This window comes from Hyla sarda, chromosome 3 (genome assembly GCF_029499605.1).
Source record: "Hyla sarda isolate aHylSar1 chromosome 3, aHylSar1.hap1, whole genome shotgun sequence".
Taxonomy (NCBI): Eukaryota; Metazoa; Chordata; class Amphibia; order Anura; family Hylidae; genus Hyla; species Hyla sarda.
The window spans coordinates 339,849,360-339,868,568 of record NC_079191.1 but is presented as its reverse complement, the minus strand read 5'-3'; the positions used below and the strand labels follow the sequence as shown (position 1 = coordinate 339,868,568).

Genomic DNA, 19,209 nt, shown 5'->3' with positions numbered 1-19,209 from the left:
CCCCCCCCCTCCTCAATGCAAGTCTATGGGAGGGGGCGTGACCTTTTAACTCTAGTTGGTAATGCAAGTTAAAAATGTAAGGTTTAACTGCTGATATCTTAATGTTTTAGATTGTCAAGACATCTCACCATCCACCGTACACATGACTCCTACTTCACTTTGTCTCCTGCAGATGTTTGATTAGATTGAGCTTGGGAATTTGAAATAAATATTGATGGCATTATAATGTTGTCAGTCAATGGGCATAATATATAGGGCAGCAAGTGAACATGACAATGGCATAGTTCAAGGATAGGCACACATTACACAGCAGGTGGACTGTCAGTTATTGATATCAGAATATCATTGTCTGTGTAAAAAGGCCACAATTTAGGTCCAAGTACTGTATCAAACATTTCTGTTAACACAATGGCTACAGAATGAACCCTACAGGTGGCACCGTTTTAATGATATTATTAGCCTTCATTTTGACTTCAGTTGGGAATGAATAACTCAGTTCGTCCTGTGACTTTTGTTGCCTCTAGCTTCATCCACACATACTTTTTGTTTTCTTTGGGGTAGTCACTCTACACTAGTTCAGAGCTTTACCTTTATTTTTTCCCAGGTACTTTCACTAGTTGTGATCTCCACTAACGGTCCTGGAATCAGGCTTCACCACCTGGTATCATCTTCTCCTGTGTGATGTAGCTTCTGAGACAAGCCATTTCTCTATCTGTAAATCAGCTCTTATAGCAGGCTGCACGCTTTTACTAAGAAGTAGTAGAAGTGGAAAAAAACAGTAACCTCTCGTACATCAGGTGCTGGTTAATCTGGTAGAGAAGATTTCCAAGCCTTGCATATTCATAAAATGCTGTCCACACTTGTGTATTAAAATAAAATAAAAAGACAAAAGAGTTCAATGACGTGTTTCGGGGGTTCTGTCCCCCTTCCTCAGATTGTCATAGGTACTGCACATCCACGCAGACCCTTATATACAAATCATTGGAAATATTCTTTACTGGATTAAGCAGCCCCTGATGTACGGGATGTTATTGTTTTGTTTTTCAACATCTAATGAATTTCAACAGGATGGGCAGTCCTCCTCCTGTGACCTCTCTGGTGAAAAAGCTTCCTTTACGGCTTATGCTACCCTGTTTATAGGGACAATAAGCGTCTTTTCAATCTTAATAAGGTGAACTGGAAACTTGACAGCTGACCTTTTGGTAGTGACTCATAGCAGGGTCTCTGAACACCGGAGATAATACACAAGGCCCTGTCCTCCTTCTTTAGTTTTTCTCTTTATGCAGGTTCGTCTGGATCAATTTATCATGTGAGTGTACCCAAGAACTACTCTGCACACATATGTCTAAACATGAACAGCTCTTCTTATCTTAAGGGTCTGCACAGTCTGGTCATGGGATCACTGGTCCCTCAACAGCTCCTGACTATATGTATAAGTTGGATAAAGATGTCCTGCCCATAGTGGATCAATGGAAAGGAAATTTTGAGGGTACGATATTAGAAAGTTCAGGTAAATTCACATAGAAATTCTGTCAAATATTGCTAAAACCTGCTTATGAAGCAGGTTACAAAAGTGTATATAACGGCAAAATACAATAGTTTAAAAAAAAGGTTGAAAGTTCAGCAACTATTTAAAATAAAAATAAAAATATCAATATATTTTTCCATAAAGTACATTTACAAAGTTTACTAGGCCCTTCCAAGTTTAAGATAAAAATGTTTCCCTGAGTACTATATGCTTACCTAGAATACTTTACCATGCAGGCTTAGTTATATTCTCTAGGTGGATGACATAAAAACAAGCAACCATATTTTACTTCTGCAGCTCCTCAATAATTTAGTCCTCCGGCTTGTATGCCATCATAAAACCAAATACTTTCCAGAACAGCTTGAAAGAAGTCATATACTTTCTTGAATGGCATTATTTCTACCCAGCATAGCTTCTCCATGGGAGCCACAAGTACATCCTATCAATGCATGTGGGATTTATTTTTATGAAGAACCAAATTGCTGTAATTTTAAATCTATATATAATGATAATTTATTACAGAGTTGAAAAGTAATATTTTCAAAAATATGTCACAAATAAAAGTCTGTTATTATTCTCCAGATAGTCCTATCTAGGTGTCCATAGGATGATTACACTGAACCATAGTTTTTCAAAACATTTCTGAGATTCTATGTTTACCGAATTATCAAATGAATATAGAAAAGCAATATTAAAGGGGTTATCCAGGAAAAAGATTTATATATATATATATATATATATATATATATATATATATTATATATATATATGTGTATATATATATATATATATATATATATATATATATCTCAACTGGCTCCAACTGGCTCCAGAAAGTTAAACAGATTTGTAAATTACAATGTCTAATTCAGTTGTTTTTCAAAAGAAACATGGTGGTGCAAAACGTATTCAAAATGATCAGCCAGTACAGTGTCTCGGACTTGCTGCTGTATGAAAGAGGTATTTTACAGGGCTGGAGACAAGGCCTGGATAGCGGTGTTAATTCACGTAGTTCCATATTTTGGATGTGTCAAATAAATTGAATGTCTTGTTCCAGTGGTTGCTTGGTAAAGATGCCATCATGTAGGTTGCGAATTTTACATTGGACTTAGAACAATATCAGGTATATATCCATATTTCGCAGTAGACATTGTTTGGGGTTTTGCTCAGTCAGATGGCAGAACTTATTAAGTCCAAGCTAGGTTCTTTATTTGGGTTCCCCTTTTAGGGGGTCACAGGTGCTGGTAATTTCTTCGCATAAAGGGTGCAGGTTGTGGGGTAATAAAAAAAAATCGTCAGAGTCTGGCCAGTTACAGGTGTGTTATATAAAAAATAATAATTCTACTTTCATCTGATATGGTCACGCAAATTTTTCATTCCCAGCTTGTACATACATTTTCATTTAAAGCTGCAGCAGCTTTAATACAACATAACAACAAAGCTAATTGGGTGAAAATTGACATAGAACTATTCTGCAGGCATTTTGCTGGGTTGAAAGCACCAGCATGCACATATTGTCAGTCAATTTCTCATTCCCCTGCCTGGTGTCAATTGGCAAAGGAAGATGTAGTTGGCGCCAGAGCTCCAGCAGTTGCGGGTCCTTCAGGCCAGAGAGCAGTCAGCTCAATGGGTAGGCTGGGTAGGCTGGGCAGGTTCCTAGGGCGGAATCAGATCTGTAATAACTTTAATTTATCCACTTGTACTTTTAATCAGTGCAGACTGCTGCACATTTGCTTCAACTGTTACAGGGCACATCCTCGGTCAGCCTGTACACAAAAGAATGCTCTGTCCTGACTAGGCGTGGAGGATGTCGAGGTTCTTAGGTGCTGGTTGAGCTCTCATCCTGAACCTAGGTGGGTAAGGTGGCTGTTGGAAGGATTCACTAGTGGCTTTCATACAGGCCTGGTAGCCCTGCCACAGAGCATGTATGAGTGCAGAAACCTTTTGTCGGCAAGCAGTGACCCGGGAACAGTAGCCATATTGTTAAAGAACGAAGTGGGCAAAGGATTTATGATTGGCCCCTTTGTTTCTTCACCCTTCTTCTGCTGGAGGATTAGCCCCATAGGCATAGTGTCCGGCAAGTTTAATAAAAAGAAGCGTTTGATCTACGATTTGTCAGTACCTCACTCCTCTGTCGTCCCCAGTCTGAACTTGTTAATCCCATCAGAGGAGTTCATCATGAAATATGCGTCAATTGATGAGGCAATACAGATCATCTCAGAGCTGAGTCAAGGGGCATGGTTATCAAAGGCAGACATGGCTGATGCTTTCAAATTGTTGCCAATGAATAAAGATCTGTGGCAGTGGCATGGGATTAAGTGGGAGGAGTTGTATTACTTTGTGGTCAAATTAACATTCGGGTCAAAAAGTAGCCCGCAGTTGTTTGACCTTTTCACCATAGCTCTTCAATGGATTTTAGAGAACATAGTGGGAAGCCAAAACGTCATTCATTATTTAGACAATTTTTTGTTATTATAAGGTCCGCAGTCCATCCCTCACCAACGCGCAGATTTATTCACAGTGCTTCAGCAATTAGCAGTTCCGGTCTCCCCCACCAAGATAGAAGGCCCTTCCCATGTGTTGACCTTTTAAGGCTTTATTTTAAACTCAGACAAGTTGGAGGCCAGGTTACGACAAGATAAATTAGTTAGGATCAGGGAGACTCGTTCACATGGCCACCTGCTCCCGTCAAAAAATGCCGTTATGCAACCCGTTTACTAATTTTGCAAACAGGTTGCAAAGGGCTGTAAAAGGATCCCATTGATCTCAATGGGATAATTTACAGTCCTTTATCACCCATTTGCACCCGTTTTGTTTGTAACCTGTTATTTTTGATGGGCAAAGAGTGTTTTGGTAATTTTTTATGTAATTATTTTTTTTTTTTACAGTTGAAATGTCTGATTGCCAAAGTGTTCCCTCAGCATGGGGATGCACACATTCTGTAATTATATTTGACTGTGTGTATTGTCTTCCTTGTGCAGTTTTCCATAGCTATTGTGCAGATTGTTTTGTTCATTTTTGAAAAGGCCTCTGAAAAATGAAAGAAGCAATTGGTTGCTATGGGCAACAGGGCATATTTTTGCTTTACACAGGTTTTGATAAATCTCTCCCAATGTCTTTACCTAAAGACCTGTGGCGTACTGTTGCATAACTACAATGGACAGACAGACAAGAGGTCTTGCTGGTATTTGTAGTTATGCAACAGCTGGAGGCACACATGCAGGTTTACTGTTTTTTCCTGCTCCCAGTTTGAGTTGCAGAAAATTCTTTGTGGCTCAAAATTGTAGCATGGAAACTCGTAGTAAACCTTACTGTGTGTACATACTGTAACTATATGTACATACTATACATAACTACATACTATAAATATATTTTTCTTTTATTTTCATTGGCAGACTCAAAGAATTTATGATTCGGATGAAGAGGAATATTTGCATGTAAGGATATACCTATTTCTGTAACAGTCAACCCCGTAATGTTGTTTTCTTTGGATGTTAATATTTAGTTTTTCCCCTACATAGTCCCCATACTTCGAGGAAAGTCAGAGCTCCAGAACTACCAGAGGTTCTGAGCTACAAAGCGTGAGTTAAAAATGTTTCCCTTTATATTATCATATGTTTTTGTTTGACTTTTGCCTCTGTTCACAGCTACTGACAGCCACCAGCCACATGATTTGACAAGTTGTACATTAATTCTTATGCCAGCAATTTATTATTTTTTTTACAGGAACAGCAACCTTCTGAAATTGAGCCGCAGCAGTCCTCACAAGCTGAGGCAAATCAGCTAGCTCCAGCCTGGCCACAGCAGCAACAACTGCGACATGTGGAACTGGAAGCTCCCCAGCAACCAGCTCCTAGGACGCAAGGCCATGGAAGGGGCCGTGGAAGAGTTAGTCATGACAGACATGGTGGAATTGTGAGTATAACTTTGATTTTTTTTCTATTATGGATATCAATTGTTGGTCTATGATACAGTGCATAGTGAAAGTATTTGGCCCCCTTGAACTTTTCGACCTTTTGCCACATTTCAGGCTTCAAACATAAAGATATAAAACTGTAATTTTTTGTGAAGAATCAACAACAAGTAGGATACAATCATGAAGTGGGACGAAATTTATTGGATATTTCAAACTTTTTTAACAAATAAAAAACTGAAAAATTGGGCGTGCAAAATTATTAAGCCCCCTTAAGTTAATACTTTGTAGCGCCACCTTTTGCTGATTACAGCTGTAAGGCGCTTGGGGTATGTCTCTATCAGTTTTGCACATCTAGAGACTGAAATTTTTGCCCATTCCTCCTTGCAAAACAGCTGGAGCTCAGTGAGGTTGGATGGAGAGTGTTTGTGAACAGCAGTTTTCAGTTCTTTCCACAGATTCTCGATTGGATTCAGGTCTGGACTTTGACTTTGCCATTCTAACACCTGGATATGTTTATTTGTGAACCATTCCATTGTAGATTTTGCTTTATGTTTTGGATCATTGTCTTGTTGGAAGACAAATCTCCGTCCCAGTCTCAGGTCTTTTGCAGACTCCATCAGGTTTTCTTCCAGAATGGTCATATATTTGGCTCCATCCATCTTCCCATCAATTTTAACCATCTTCACTGTCCCTGCTGAAGAAAAGCAGGCCCAAACCATGACCAGAGCACCTTCTTCCATATGTTTGGTGTGTCTCCCAGGTGGCTTGTGGCAAACAATAAACTACACTTTTTATGGATATCTTTAATAAATGGCTTTCTTCTTGCCACTTTTCCATAAAGGTCAGATTTGTGCAGTATACAACTGATTATTGTCCTATGGACAGAGTCTCCCACCTCAGCTGTAGATCTCTGCAGTTCATCCAGAGTGATAATGGGCCTCTTGGCTGCATCTCTGATCAGTCTTCTCCTTGTATGAGCTGAAAGTTTAGAGGGACGGCCAGGTCTTTGTAAATTTGCAGTGGTCTGATATTCCTTCCATTTCAATATTATCGCTTGCACAGTGCTCCTTGGGATGTTTAAAGCTTGGGAAATCTTTTTTTTGTCTCAGCGTAGTGTCCAGATCATGGAGGCACTACCAGGAGACAGGCCAGTACATCAGGAGATGTGGAGGAGGCAGTAGGGGAGCAACAACTCAGCAGCAGGACTGCTACCTTCGCCTTTTTGCAAGGAGGAGCAGGTGGAGCACTGCCAGAGCCCAGCAAAATGACCTCCAGCAGGCCAAAAATGTGCATGTGTCCACTCAAACAGTCAGAAACAGACTCCATGAGGGTGGTATGAGGGCCCAACATCCATAGGTGGGGGTTCTGCTTACAGCCCAACACCGTGCAGGACGTTTGGCATTTGCCAGAGAACACCATTGGCAAATTGGCCACTGGTGCCCTGTACTCTTCACATATGAAAGCAGGTTCACACTGAGCACATGTGACAGATGTGACAGAGCCTGTAGACACCGTGGAGAATGTTCTGTAACATCTTCCAGCATGACCGGTTTGGTGGTGGGTCAGTAATGGTGTGTGGTGGCATTTCTTTGGGGGGCCAAACAGCCAGAGGTAGCCTGACTGCCATTAGGTACCGAGATGAGATCTTCAGACCCCTTATGATACCATAAGCTGGTGCGGTGGGCCCTGGGCTTCTCCTAATGCAAGACAATGCTACACCTCATGTGGCTGGAGTGTGTAAGCAGTTCCTGCAAGAGGAAGGCATTGATGCTATGGACTGACCCGCCTGTTCCCCTGAAATGAATTCGATTGAGCAGATCTGGGACATCATGTTTTGCTCCATCCATGCTTTAGTCCAGGTCTGGGAGGACATCCCTCAGGGGAACCATCCACTACCTCATCAGGAGCATGCCCAGGCGCTGTAGAGAGGTCATACGGGCACGTGGAGGCCACACACACTACTGAGCCTCATTTTGTCTTGTTTTAAGGACATTACATCAAAGTTGGATCTGCCTGATGTGTGATTTCCCATTTTGATTTTGAGAGTGACTCCATATCCAGACCTTGATAAATTTGATTTCCATTGATAATTTTTGTGTGATTTTGTTGTCAGCACATTTAACTATGTAAATACGAAAGTTTTTCATACGATTAGTTCATTCATTCAGATCTAGGATGTGTTATCTTAGTGTTCCCTTTATTTTTTTGAGCAGTGTAATAGAAACAAATTTCACACATTCAATCATTTTTCCTTGAAGCCTTAAATACAAGAAAAACATTTAAACATAGAAAGAGCTAAAATGAATGGTCTATACATTAGTTATGCTTTGCTTTCTGCAATGACTAATTCCTGCAAACAAATACATTAGGACCTGTTCTTTGTCAGAATTTGCCCAGGATGCATAATACGTCTTAGTAATGTTCAATTCATCAAGTAGATAAATTACCCTAAAGTGAAAGAATAAAAGTAATTAAGGATGATATCATACCTTAAGGCTTGTTGTGGTGCTCGATCAATGAAGATAATTAATAATTGATGATATTCATTTCTTCTTTTTTTTTCTTCAAAGCAAAGATAAAAGAAAAACACATTATTTAAACATTTGAAACTGTAGAGCAAGTAATTCAGATGCAGTCAGTCAATTTGTTTTATCAAATGTTTATGATTCAAATTAAAGATACACTGCTCAAAAAAATAAAGGGAACACTAAGATAACACATCCTAGATCTGAATGAGTGAACGAATCGTATGAAATACTTTCGTCTTTACATAGTTGAATGTGCTGACAACAAAATCACACAAAAATTATCAATGGAAATCAAATCTATCAACCCATGGAGGTCTGAATATGGAGTCACTCAGAAACAAAGTGGAAAACCAAACTACAGGCTGATCCAACTTTGATATAATGTCCTTAAAACAAGTCAAAATGAGGCTCAGTAGTGTGTGTGGCCTCCACCTGCCCGTATGATCTCCCTACAATGCCTGGGCATGGTCCTGATGAGGTAGCGAATGGTCTCCTGAGGGATGTCCTCCTGGACAGGGAATAAAGCATCCGCCAACTCCTGGACAGTCTGTGGTACATTACATTGTGTTGTTTAAGTGTTGGTGGATGGAGCAAGACATGATGTCCCAGATGTGCTCAATTGGATTCAGGTCTGGGGAACGTTCGGGCCAGTCCATAGCATCAATACCTTTCTCTTGCAGGAATTGCTGACACACTCCGGCCACATGAGGTCTAGCATTGTCTTGCGTTAGGAGGAACCCAGGGCCAACCGCACCAGCATATGGCTCTCACAAGGGGTCTGAGGATCTCATCTCTGTACCTAATGGGAGTCAGGCTACCTCTGGCAAGCACATGGAGGGCTGTGTGCCCCCCCCCCCCCCCCAAATAAATGCCATCCCATACCATTACTGACCCACCGCCAAACCGATCATGCTGGAGGATGTTACAGAACATTCTCCACGGCATCTCCAGGCTCTGTCACATTTGTCCCTGTTAAAGTCACAATTAGTCTTGATGCAGGCAGCAGAGCATTCTCCACCATGTCTCAAGACTCTGTCACGTCTTTCACATGTGCTTAGTGGGAACATGCTTTCATCTGTGAAGAGTACAGGCCGCCAGTGGCGAATTTGACAATCTTGGTGTTCTCTGGCAAATGCCAAACGTCTTGCAGTGTTGGGCTGTATGCACAACCCTGACCTGTGGACGTCGGGCCCTCATACCACCCTTATCTGAGTCTGTTTCTGACCATTTGAGTGGACACATGCACATTTGTGGCCTGCTGGAGATCCTTTTGTAGTTCTCTAGCAGTGTTCCTCCTGCTCCTCCTTGCACAAAGGCGGAGGTAGTGGTCCTGCTGCTGGGTTGTTGCCCTCCTACCGCCTCCTCCACGTCTCCCGATGTACTGGCCTGTCTCCTGGTAGTGCCTCCATGCTCTGGACAATACGCTGACAGACACAGCAAACCTTCTTGTCACTTCTAAGCATTGATGTGCCATCCTGGATGAGCTGCACTATCTGAGTCACTTATATGGGTTGTAGACTCCGTCTCATGCCACCACTAGAGTGAAAGCACCGCCAGCATTCAAAAGTGATCAATACATCAGCCAGGAAGAATAGGAACTGAGAAGTGGTCTGTGGTCACCACCTGCCGAACCACTCTTTTATTGAGGGTGTTTTGCTAATTGCCTATAATTTCCACCTGTTGTCTGTTCCATTTTCACAACAGCATGTGAAATTGATTGTTAATCAGTGTTGCTTCCTGAGTGGACAGTGTGATTTCACAGAAGTGGGATTGACTTGGAGTTACATTGTGTTGTTTAAGTGTTCACTTTATTTTTTTGAGCAGTGTATATCATTTATGCTTGATATACAGCATTGTAAGACCTTCACAACAGCGCATAGTGTAGAAAAAAATATATAAAAAATTTAATTCATCAGAAAAAACATCTAAAATATGGCTTGATCAGTACTTGATTCCCTTGGTCAACAAGAATGTGCTCTAAAGGGCTCTTTACAATAACAGTTTTTAGCGTAGGGGTTGTTGAGGGTTAAAGCATTTTTTTTTTTTAATATGGCTATGGGTGGTGTAAAAATAGAAAAGAAGTTATACTAACCTACCCTGATCCCCCTGTGACTTAAGTTTGAGGAACAGCCCTTCTCAGCCAATCAATGCCCACAGCTTTGCCCTAACCCAGTTACTGAGTGGCGGAGTTGTCAGGGGTGATGGATCTCAGTAATCAAAAGGAAGCTTTGATAGGGACCAGTAGTATTGCAGTGAAAATGCTTGGGTCAAGGATAGGTAAGTATCACTTCTTTTTCATTTCTACACCACCCCAATCATATGAAAAAATAAATCAAATAAATACATTTATATATATATATATATATATATATATATATATATATATATCTTCCATGGACAATCCTTTTAACGTTCACCTTTTTTGTTGCATCTTTCATTTTTATATAGTTTATATAATTTGGAGAAACCTAAACAAATACATTTCAATCATTTGCCTCATGGATAAAGCAAAAATAATCTTGGAATTGACAATACTCTGGTAAAAAAAAAAAGAATCTGGTGCAGACTCAAAATTTGTTGTTTGTGATTTGAATAGCGATTCTGAAGGCTTAAGTATGTGTTGCACTAGCAGCACAACACAATTTAGTAAGTGCAATCTATTGCATTCCACTAAAAAACATTCTTTTGTGCTAATTGCACTTTCATTGGCCTTAAAAGCTCTCTCTGTCCTACATAAATTGGGAATTACTTATTTGGTATCTTACTATTCCCATTCCTAAACCAATTTCCAAAATCCCATCAATGAACTGTAGCTTCTCAGGGTTAGTAGCATTAACTTAGGCCCAGACTATTACACTCCCACCACCATGCTTGAAGCAAAACACAATTGTCTTTGTACTCCTCATCTGGTTGCCGCCACACACGCTTGGCAATGTGCTGCATATGGTCTGAGCACTGACAGGATGACCCCCCCACTCCTTCAACCTCTGAAGAAATGCTGGCCACACTAATATATCTATTTCCTAAAGACAACCTTTGCTAAGCACATGCACTCAGCTTCTTTGGTCGACCATATTCTGAATGGAACCCATCCTGTGAAACTGCTGCTATAGATCAGTTTTAGGGTCTTGGCAATCTTCTTATAGCCTAGGCCATCTTTATGTTAAGAAACAATCCTCATAGCGTTCTTTGCCATGAGGTTCCATGTAACTAGTATTGGAGAGTGTGAGAGTGATAGCACAACATTTAAGACACCTGCTCCTCATTCAAACCTTAGACCTTGTAACACTAACAAGTCACAGGAAAAATGGCTCTTTACTCAGGGATGTAGATACTTTTTGTTGCCAAGGTTTAGACATTAAATGAGTACTCTACCCCTCGACATCTTTTCCCCTTATTCAAAGAATAGGGGATAAGATGTCTGATTACGGTGGTCCCACCACTGGGAACCCCCGTGATCTCCTGCATGCTACCCTGTCATTCTGAACTTTTTGTTCTGAACGCTGGGTTCAAGGCCCTGGTCATGACATCACGCCACACCCCCTCATGATGCCAAGCCAAGCCCCTCCATTCATGTCTATGGGAGGAGGCATGGTGGCCATTAGACTGAAGCAGAGGTAAAGAGAGACACTGCTGAAAGTATGCGGAAAAGCTGACTTTTTTTTTTTAAACAGTGTCTGCACTGATGGCTGCTTTAATGAAACATGATTAGACTAAAAATATAGCTGTTTTCTATATCTATTTTATGGAATTGTATTTGTTTTTATTTTACAATGTGTGAATCTGAAGGGGAAGTCCGTTGGCATAAAAATGTTTTCAAATCAACTGGTGCCATGAAGTTAAACAGACTTGTAAATTACTTCTATAAAATTTTAACCCTTCTTTCATCTGCTATATACTCATAGGTGTGCGCACGGGGTGTGCTGGGTGTGCCAGGGCACACCCTAATCAAGCCCGGGGGGGGGGATCCGTGGCCACCACTGAGCAGCCCGCAGGGGGCCCCCATCACATTCTGGATATTCCTGTGTCTTGAAAGATCTTTTCCGGACACAAGGATGTCTCGGTTACCTTTCTGCGGTGGCCCCCGCGTTAACTTTAAAAACGCAGGGGCCGCCGGGAGGCCGCACACGCAGAGAATTCACTGATGTACTGTGCATACACCCATAGCAACGGTGGAGTGGCGCATCGAGGAAGAGGACGTGTGCCGGCCGGCATGGTAAGTCACCAGCACCAGCTGGCAGCACGTCATCTTCAGTGTTCCGACCACCGCTCCTCTGGTCCTGGGACCTATAGGCCATAGCAGTAGATTGTTACCCTGGACCGGAGGAGCGGTGGTCAGAACACTGAAGTGGGGCAGTACACAGACATACAGCCTCCAGCAATACACTGTATATGGCTGAAGGCTGTATGTCTGTGTGGGAGCTATACTGCACCTAATGTGGGGGAACTATACTGTATCTAATGTGTAGGAACTATACTGCACCTAATGTGGGGGAACTGTACTGCCCCTAATGTGGGGGAACTGTACTGCACCTAATGTGGGGGAACTGTACTGCACCTAATGTGGGGGGAACTGTACTGCACCTAATGTGGGGGGAACTGTACTGCACCTAATGTGGGGGGAACTGTACTGCACCTAATGTGGGGGGAACTGTACTGCACCTAATGTGGGGGGAACTGTACTGCACCTAATGTGGGGGGAACAGTACTGCACCTAATGTGGGGGAACTGTACTGCCAACCTAATGTGGGGGAACTGTACTGCCAACCTAATGTGGGGGAACTGTACTGCCAACCTAATGTGGGGGACTTATATGTCACCTATATGAGTGCAGGTCTGTTTATGTATGTGTGCATGCAAGCAAGAGTGGTGTGTGTGTGTGTGTGTATATGTTTATATATATATATATATATATATATATATATATGTATATATATATGAATATGCAAAGCAGCTAATTACACCACCTTATTCAGGTAGTGTTCCCTGGTATCAGCTTAGCTCCTGTTAGGGAATATGAAAAGCTAATCGGGATTTATGCCAAGCCAGACTACTTCCCTAAAGGAAAGTTTTTACCCATCTGCAGACAGCTGTTTCATGGTTTTTGCCACTCGTCAATACAGAGCAGGGTGATCTGGCTTGGCTGGGGTAAGAGGCCTGAGAGCAGCTAAAGGGGATGAGTATTTATCTCAGGGAGAGATTACCACTCCTGGTATGACGGACCTTCATAAGGCCATTTTGCCCTCCGCGGGCATTCTGGGTAGGGGAATATGCTGGGTAGGGGAATATGAGCTGCTTTGCATATTCCCCTACCCAGAATGCCCGCGGAGTGCAAAATGGCCTTATGAAGCTCCATCATACCAGGAGTGGTAAACTCTCCCTGAGATAAATACTCATCCCCTTTATCTGTTCTCAGGCCTCTTACCCCCAGCCAAGCCAGATCACCCTGCTCTGTACTGCCGAGTGGCAAAAACCACTAAACAGCTGTCTGCAGATGGGTAGAAACTTTCCTTTTGGGAAGTAGTCTGGCTTGGCATAAATCCCGATTAGCTTTTCATATTCCTTAACAGGAGCTAAGCTGATACCAGGGAACGCTACCTGAGATAAATACTCACCCCCTATATATATATATATATATAGATATATATATAGGCACGTGCGCATGCGTGGTGTGAGTTTGGGCTTTAGGGTGCACACCTTAATGCAATAGGCTGTGCACGCCTAGGTATATACTATAGATATACTTCAGAGAAATTTGTGAAGTTCTTTCCACCCTGACAACAGTGCTCTCTGCTGACACCGCTGTCCGTGTCAGGAACTATTCAGAGCAGGAAAGGTTTTCTATTGGGATATTATTCTAATCTGCACAGTTCCTGACATGGACAGCGGTGTCAGCAGAGAGCACTGTTGCCAGACTGGAAAGAGCTTCACAAATTTCTCTGTAGTATACAGCAACTGATAAGTACTGGAAGGCTTCAGATTTTGAAATAGAAGTCATTTACAAATCTGTATAACTTTGTGGCACCAGTTGATATTGAAAACCTTTGTTTTCCCCTTGTTTCCACCGGAGTTCCCCATTAAGGTCTTACACATACAAAACTATTAGGGCAGAAGCAAATTATTGTATGTAGTCTAGACAAGCCAGCTTCTCTAATGAGATCAAATGATTTGTAAATTTACACAGTGGGTAATACAACGAAGAGCAAACTAAATTTAATTTTCAGAATTAAACAGTTCTTCTTTGGGGATTTCTAATCAGAAGTTCCTAAGATGAAAATATCTTGATATTTATCTCTTTATAAGCTAGAAGGTCCAGAAATAAACAAGACGCTCCAATGAGAGGCTTCTGTATACAGATATTTGACATATGGAAGGGTAATTATTTTATTCAGAAACAGCTGTTTAAATTAGCACAGACATCCCAGGCTATGTGGAAGCAATAACTAGCGGATATTTACCATGTTACTATGAATAGATTTACATGGAGGTTGGATCCCCAATGAGTGGAGGAAGACATTTTAATACGTCTATTTTTAATCAGCACACATACGACAGCGCTAGGAAAAAGGCTGCTCACAATCCAGAGATGGAGGAGATTGCTTTCAATTTCATTTTCAATAATCTGGCCAAGCTTACTTCATCTCCTTGGGAAATGAATTTCTGACTCCATAAGCAAACAGCTGATCAAGTAAGATTCTTTGTTATTCCACCTTTACTATTTATCCTGTACAAGACATCATGTATGGGGATGCAACAAAACAACTCTAGAAGTCCTTTGTAGAATTGTTAAAGGGGTTCTCTGCCCATAGACATCTTATCCCCTATCCAAAGGATAGGGGATAAGATGTGTGATCGCGGGGGTCCCACCACTGTGGACCCCCGCGATCTCCCTGCTGCACCCGGCATTTGTTTAGAGCATCGGGTGCAGCACCGGAGGCTCTTGACATCACGGCCATGCCCCCTCAATGCAAGTCTATGGGAGAGGGTGTGATGCATTGAGGGGGCATGGCCGTGACATCACGAGCAGGGTGTGGCCTTAATGTCACGAGCCTCCGCCCCGCATCGCCAGTCATCTGGCATGGAGCGTAGTTCGCTCCATGCACCGGATGTCTGGAGTGCCACAGCAAAGAACCCAGGGGTCCACAGCGGAGAGACTCCCACGATCATACATCTTATCCCCAATCCTTTCGATAGGGGGTAAGATGTCTAGGGATGGAGTACCCCTTTAAAGCTCTTAAGAACTCTCAGGGTGATTTCACCATTTTTTTAAGCTGTTTTTTGCTTTGCACCAGTATTCAATGCAAAAGTAAAGGAAAGTATAAAAAAATAGATGATCTGTTTTGTATCTAAACCTGGGTCATCTGTATGTATAAGTCATACCTAAGAGGAATAAGTTGTTTCTCAAAGACTGATTCATACTTAGGGTGAAATAGAGGTCAAAATTGTAAAAAGGGTTTAAGTTGGCTAGAAGATAGCCGAAAACTGTTCTCCTCAACTTTGTAATAAGGCAATCCCTACATTTCTGCATAAAACTATTAGGCATACAGTTTTTCCCATTCCTTAAAATTATATTTCCAGCTATCTGGAACCCAGGGACATAGATGGAGTTGTTTGGGCGAAGCATGTACCCCAACTGTGAGGTGTAGCAGAGGGACCACTTTTACCAGTAGCAGGAGTAATGATGTATTTACACAATGCTTTGCAGAATACTTTTTTTGCCCCAACTGGCACAACATCAGCATAAACTACTACAAAACCACAGTTTCACTGAATTTTCACAAAAATCATGGCAAAATGCTATTTGACCACTACAGCTTAAAAGAACCTGTCAAATTTGTACAAGTGCTAAACCACCACCTTATATCTTGACCCTATATCTTCATCTAACAAGTCCTGCCCAGCATTATTGTAGCTCCAAAACCAAGCTTTATGTGTTCTAGACTCAGGTCTGTTTCAAAATAGCAACCATGCAGATGATCACCAGTGGTCCTACGTTTTTGGTTAAAGGGGTACTCCTGTGGAAAAAAAAATTTTTTAATCAACTGGTGCCAGAAAGTTAAACAGATTTGTAAATTACTTCTATTAAAAAAATCTTAAAGAAATTATTTTCTTTTTAGAACACTGTGCTCTCTACTGACATCATGACCACAGTGCTCTCTGCTGACATCTCTGTCCATTTTAGGAGCTGTTCAGAGCAGCATATGTTGGCTATGGGGATTTTCTTCTACTCTGGACAGTTCTTAAAATGGACAGAGATGTAAGCAGAGAGCACTGGGCTCGTGATGTCAGCAGAGAGCTCTGTGTTCCAAAAAGAAAAGAATTTCCTCTGTAGTATTCAGCAGCTAATAAGTACTGAAAGAATTAAGATTTTTTAATAGAAGTAATTTACAAATCTGTTTAACTTTCTGGCACCCCTTTAAAGTACCCCTTTAAAGCTCTCCTTATGGTAAATAAAAAATCTTTCTAATGTACTTTGTTTAAAAAAAAAAAAATGAAGATGTTTTATTTGTGTTTAAAAAAGCTGCCACTAGGTGTCTCCCTTCTTATCCAGAGCACATTTCCCCCACATTTCCTGGCAGAAGTCCAAAATTAGGAAATGCAATCAGGAGCGCTGAGGACGGGGGGTGCAGCCTTAGCCAATCATAGCTCATCTCACACTGAACTGCTCTGGACTGTGTGTAGCAGAGTGAGGGAGGAAGTTCTCCCCTGTATGGCTTCAGATGATGGCACGCATGCCTGGTAACGCCCCTTCTCAGCCTGTGGATCTGACTGAGACTGAGCAATATTGAGGTAAAAAACAAAAAAATAATAAACATAGGGGTTGGTTTATCATGATGGGGGCAGTGAACTGGGAGGAATATAAAATTTAACAAGATCATAAGAAGTACACTTTAAATCCAAGACTTACACTGATCCATACACAGCATCCCTGACGCGTTTTCGGCTGTTGTGCAACCCTTAAACGAGGTGCACTTACTCAAATAAGTCCAGTATGTCTTGAGATATGTCCCCCTGAAGATCCTCTGCTAAATTCTGTTAATCGCACGCAGGAGGTGGGACACCACCCACTAAATTTACATATTCATTGTCTGTGACTCCACATCCTAGTGAAGTGGAGTCACAGACAATGAATATGTAAATAAAGCTGGTGAAGCCGCCCCTCCTGCTCACTATTACAGAATTTAACAGAGGATCTTCTGGGGGACATATCTCAAGACATACTGGACATATTAAAGTAAGTGACCCCACAATGAACTCCTGTTCACCCACATTATAACCCAGTGTATTGGGTTTAGTGCTAATGAACAGGCTGACCGTTTTCCTTTAAAGGAGTGATGTTACAGAGCCAATGCACATATGGACCAAACCAACTACACCTAAAATAAGCAACAATGCAGGACCAATCACAATTTTCTGTGTCCCTTTATCTATTCTTTGTTCTTGCAAAACAAATGTGTGAAGACAGCATACTGTATGTATGCAAATTAACCCTGAAGAGTCATAGAGGTAGTGCCACTCGCCCACTCTGGCAGGTCCCTTAACACACCTTTTCTGGCTAGATCACATCCAACAAGCCACTATAATAACAAATAAATCAGTAGAAGCCATCTCTAAAGGCATCCAGCAAATCCATAATGTGATTAAAATTGACAATGATCGAGACAGACCAGTACACCTTGCTTCCTTAGGCATGGACCAGATGCCATTATGGTGACTTGAAATGGCATATCCCAGACTGACTTTCTTTAGTCTGGCTGAAGAGGGCATGTTTTTGGACTATTTAGAGCTGTGGATTGCACTTTAATAGTTTAAAGGTGTACTCCACCCCTAGACGTCTTATCCCCTATCCAAAGGATAGGGGATAAGATGTCTGATCGCGGGACCCCCGCAATATAGCACACGGCACCCACCTGTTTCTGCTCCGGAAGCACTGGAGGGCCTGGGTCGCGACCACGGGAACGGAAGTTCGTGACGTCACGACTCCCCCCCCGTGTGACATCACGCCCCGTCCCCTCAATGCAAGTCTATGGGAGGGGGCGTGACTGCCATCACGCCCCCTCCCATAGACTTGAATTGAGGGGACGGGGCGTGATGTCACACGGGGGTGGAGTCGTGACGTCACGAACTTCCGTTCCCGTGGTCGTGACCCAGACCCTCCAGCGCTTCCGGAGCAGAAACGGGTGGGTGCTGCACGATATATTGTGCCCCGCAATCAGACATGGATAGGGGATTAGATGTCTAGGGGTGAAGTACCCCTTTAATGCATTGGTCTAAAGTTAAGGTATTCCTTTATGATATACATAATCATCTGGACCATACTTAAATTGCACTTCAAGGTTACAGTTTTCCCTTTGCAGGCAGACACCCTGGTGCTCAGGAGATACGGAGGCTTTGCTATTGTTATGCCCTTTGCTTTTTTATTACTTATTTATGGCAATATAAAAAGTACAGCTCATGTGGCATCTTTTCTCATTAGGGAAGATTTTTGAAGAAGAGATTAAAGCCTTCAAGAATCCATGTGTACTGCGGATATATTTACCTTCTGGAGATGAAAATCTGCTACAGTACCTTCTGTCAGGATGCCAGTCACAAACATATCTAACTGTGCAGACAACTCTGTGGAACTACAGATGATTCACTTCAAATCTAAAAACAAGAATGATTCACCCAGAGGAAGGAACTGCAGATTCCTATGCAACGCCAATCCTCATTCTTTAACGCAGCACAATATTCTATACACAAAGATACAGATGAAGGTCCAGAATTAGTCAGGATCTCTTCAATAAAACATTTTTCAGTAGGCATTCTATTGTGTATGCTGTGGTCCATTTACATTTGTGATACAGATTGGGTGGCTAATATGGGTTAAACATCTTCAAAAGGGAATGTGTCACATTGTAAATGTAGTCTTATCTATCTATATATATATATATATATATATATATGTATAAAATGCAAAATCATCGGTAGTTGCAGTATCTTGTAATACCTTTTTTATTGGACTAACAAGATTATGTAGAGACAAGCTTTCGGGATTCCTCCCTTTATGAAGTCATAAGCATTTCTGAGCTCACAAGGGGAAAACACACGTTCTATCTCACAAAATATGCAGGGGTTAAAACAACATATGTGGAGAATGGACATTAAGTTGGGCCATAGATTGTATAGCTATAGGACGATAGACTACAGATAAGGATGGGGGGGGGGGGGGGGGCTGGAGAGCAGAGGTTAGAATG

At 41.8% G+C, this 19,209-nt stretch overlaps 1 long non-coding RNA gene across 1 annotated transcript; it reads left to right on the top strand.

Annotated features, from left to right (window-relative positions):
• The first annotated feature begins 3,278 nt into the window (after window positions 1-3,278).
• LOC130360805 (uncharacterized) lies at window positions 3,279-18,771 on the top strand. The gene is made up of 5 exons (XR_008890802.1): window positions 3,279-3,381; window positions 4,924-4,965; window positions 5,050-5,109; window positions 5,255-5,443; window positions 18,450-18,771. It is a non-coding gene; the product is annotated as an uncharacterized LOC130360805 (long non-coding RNA).
• Window positions 18,772-19,209: the final 438 nt, after the last annotated feature.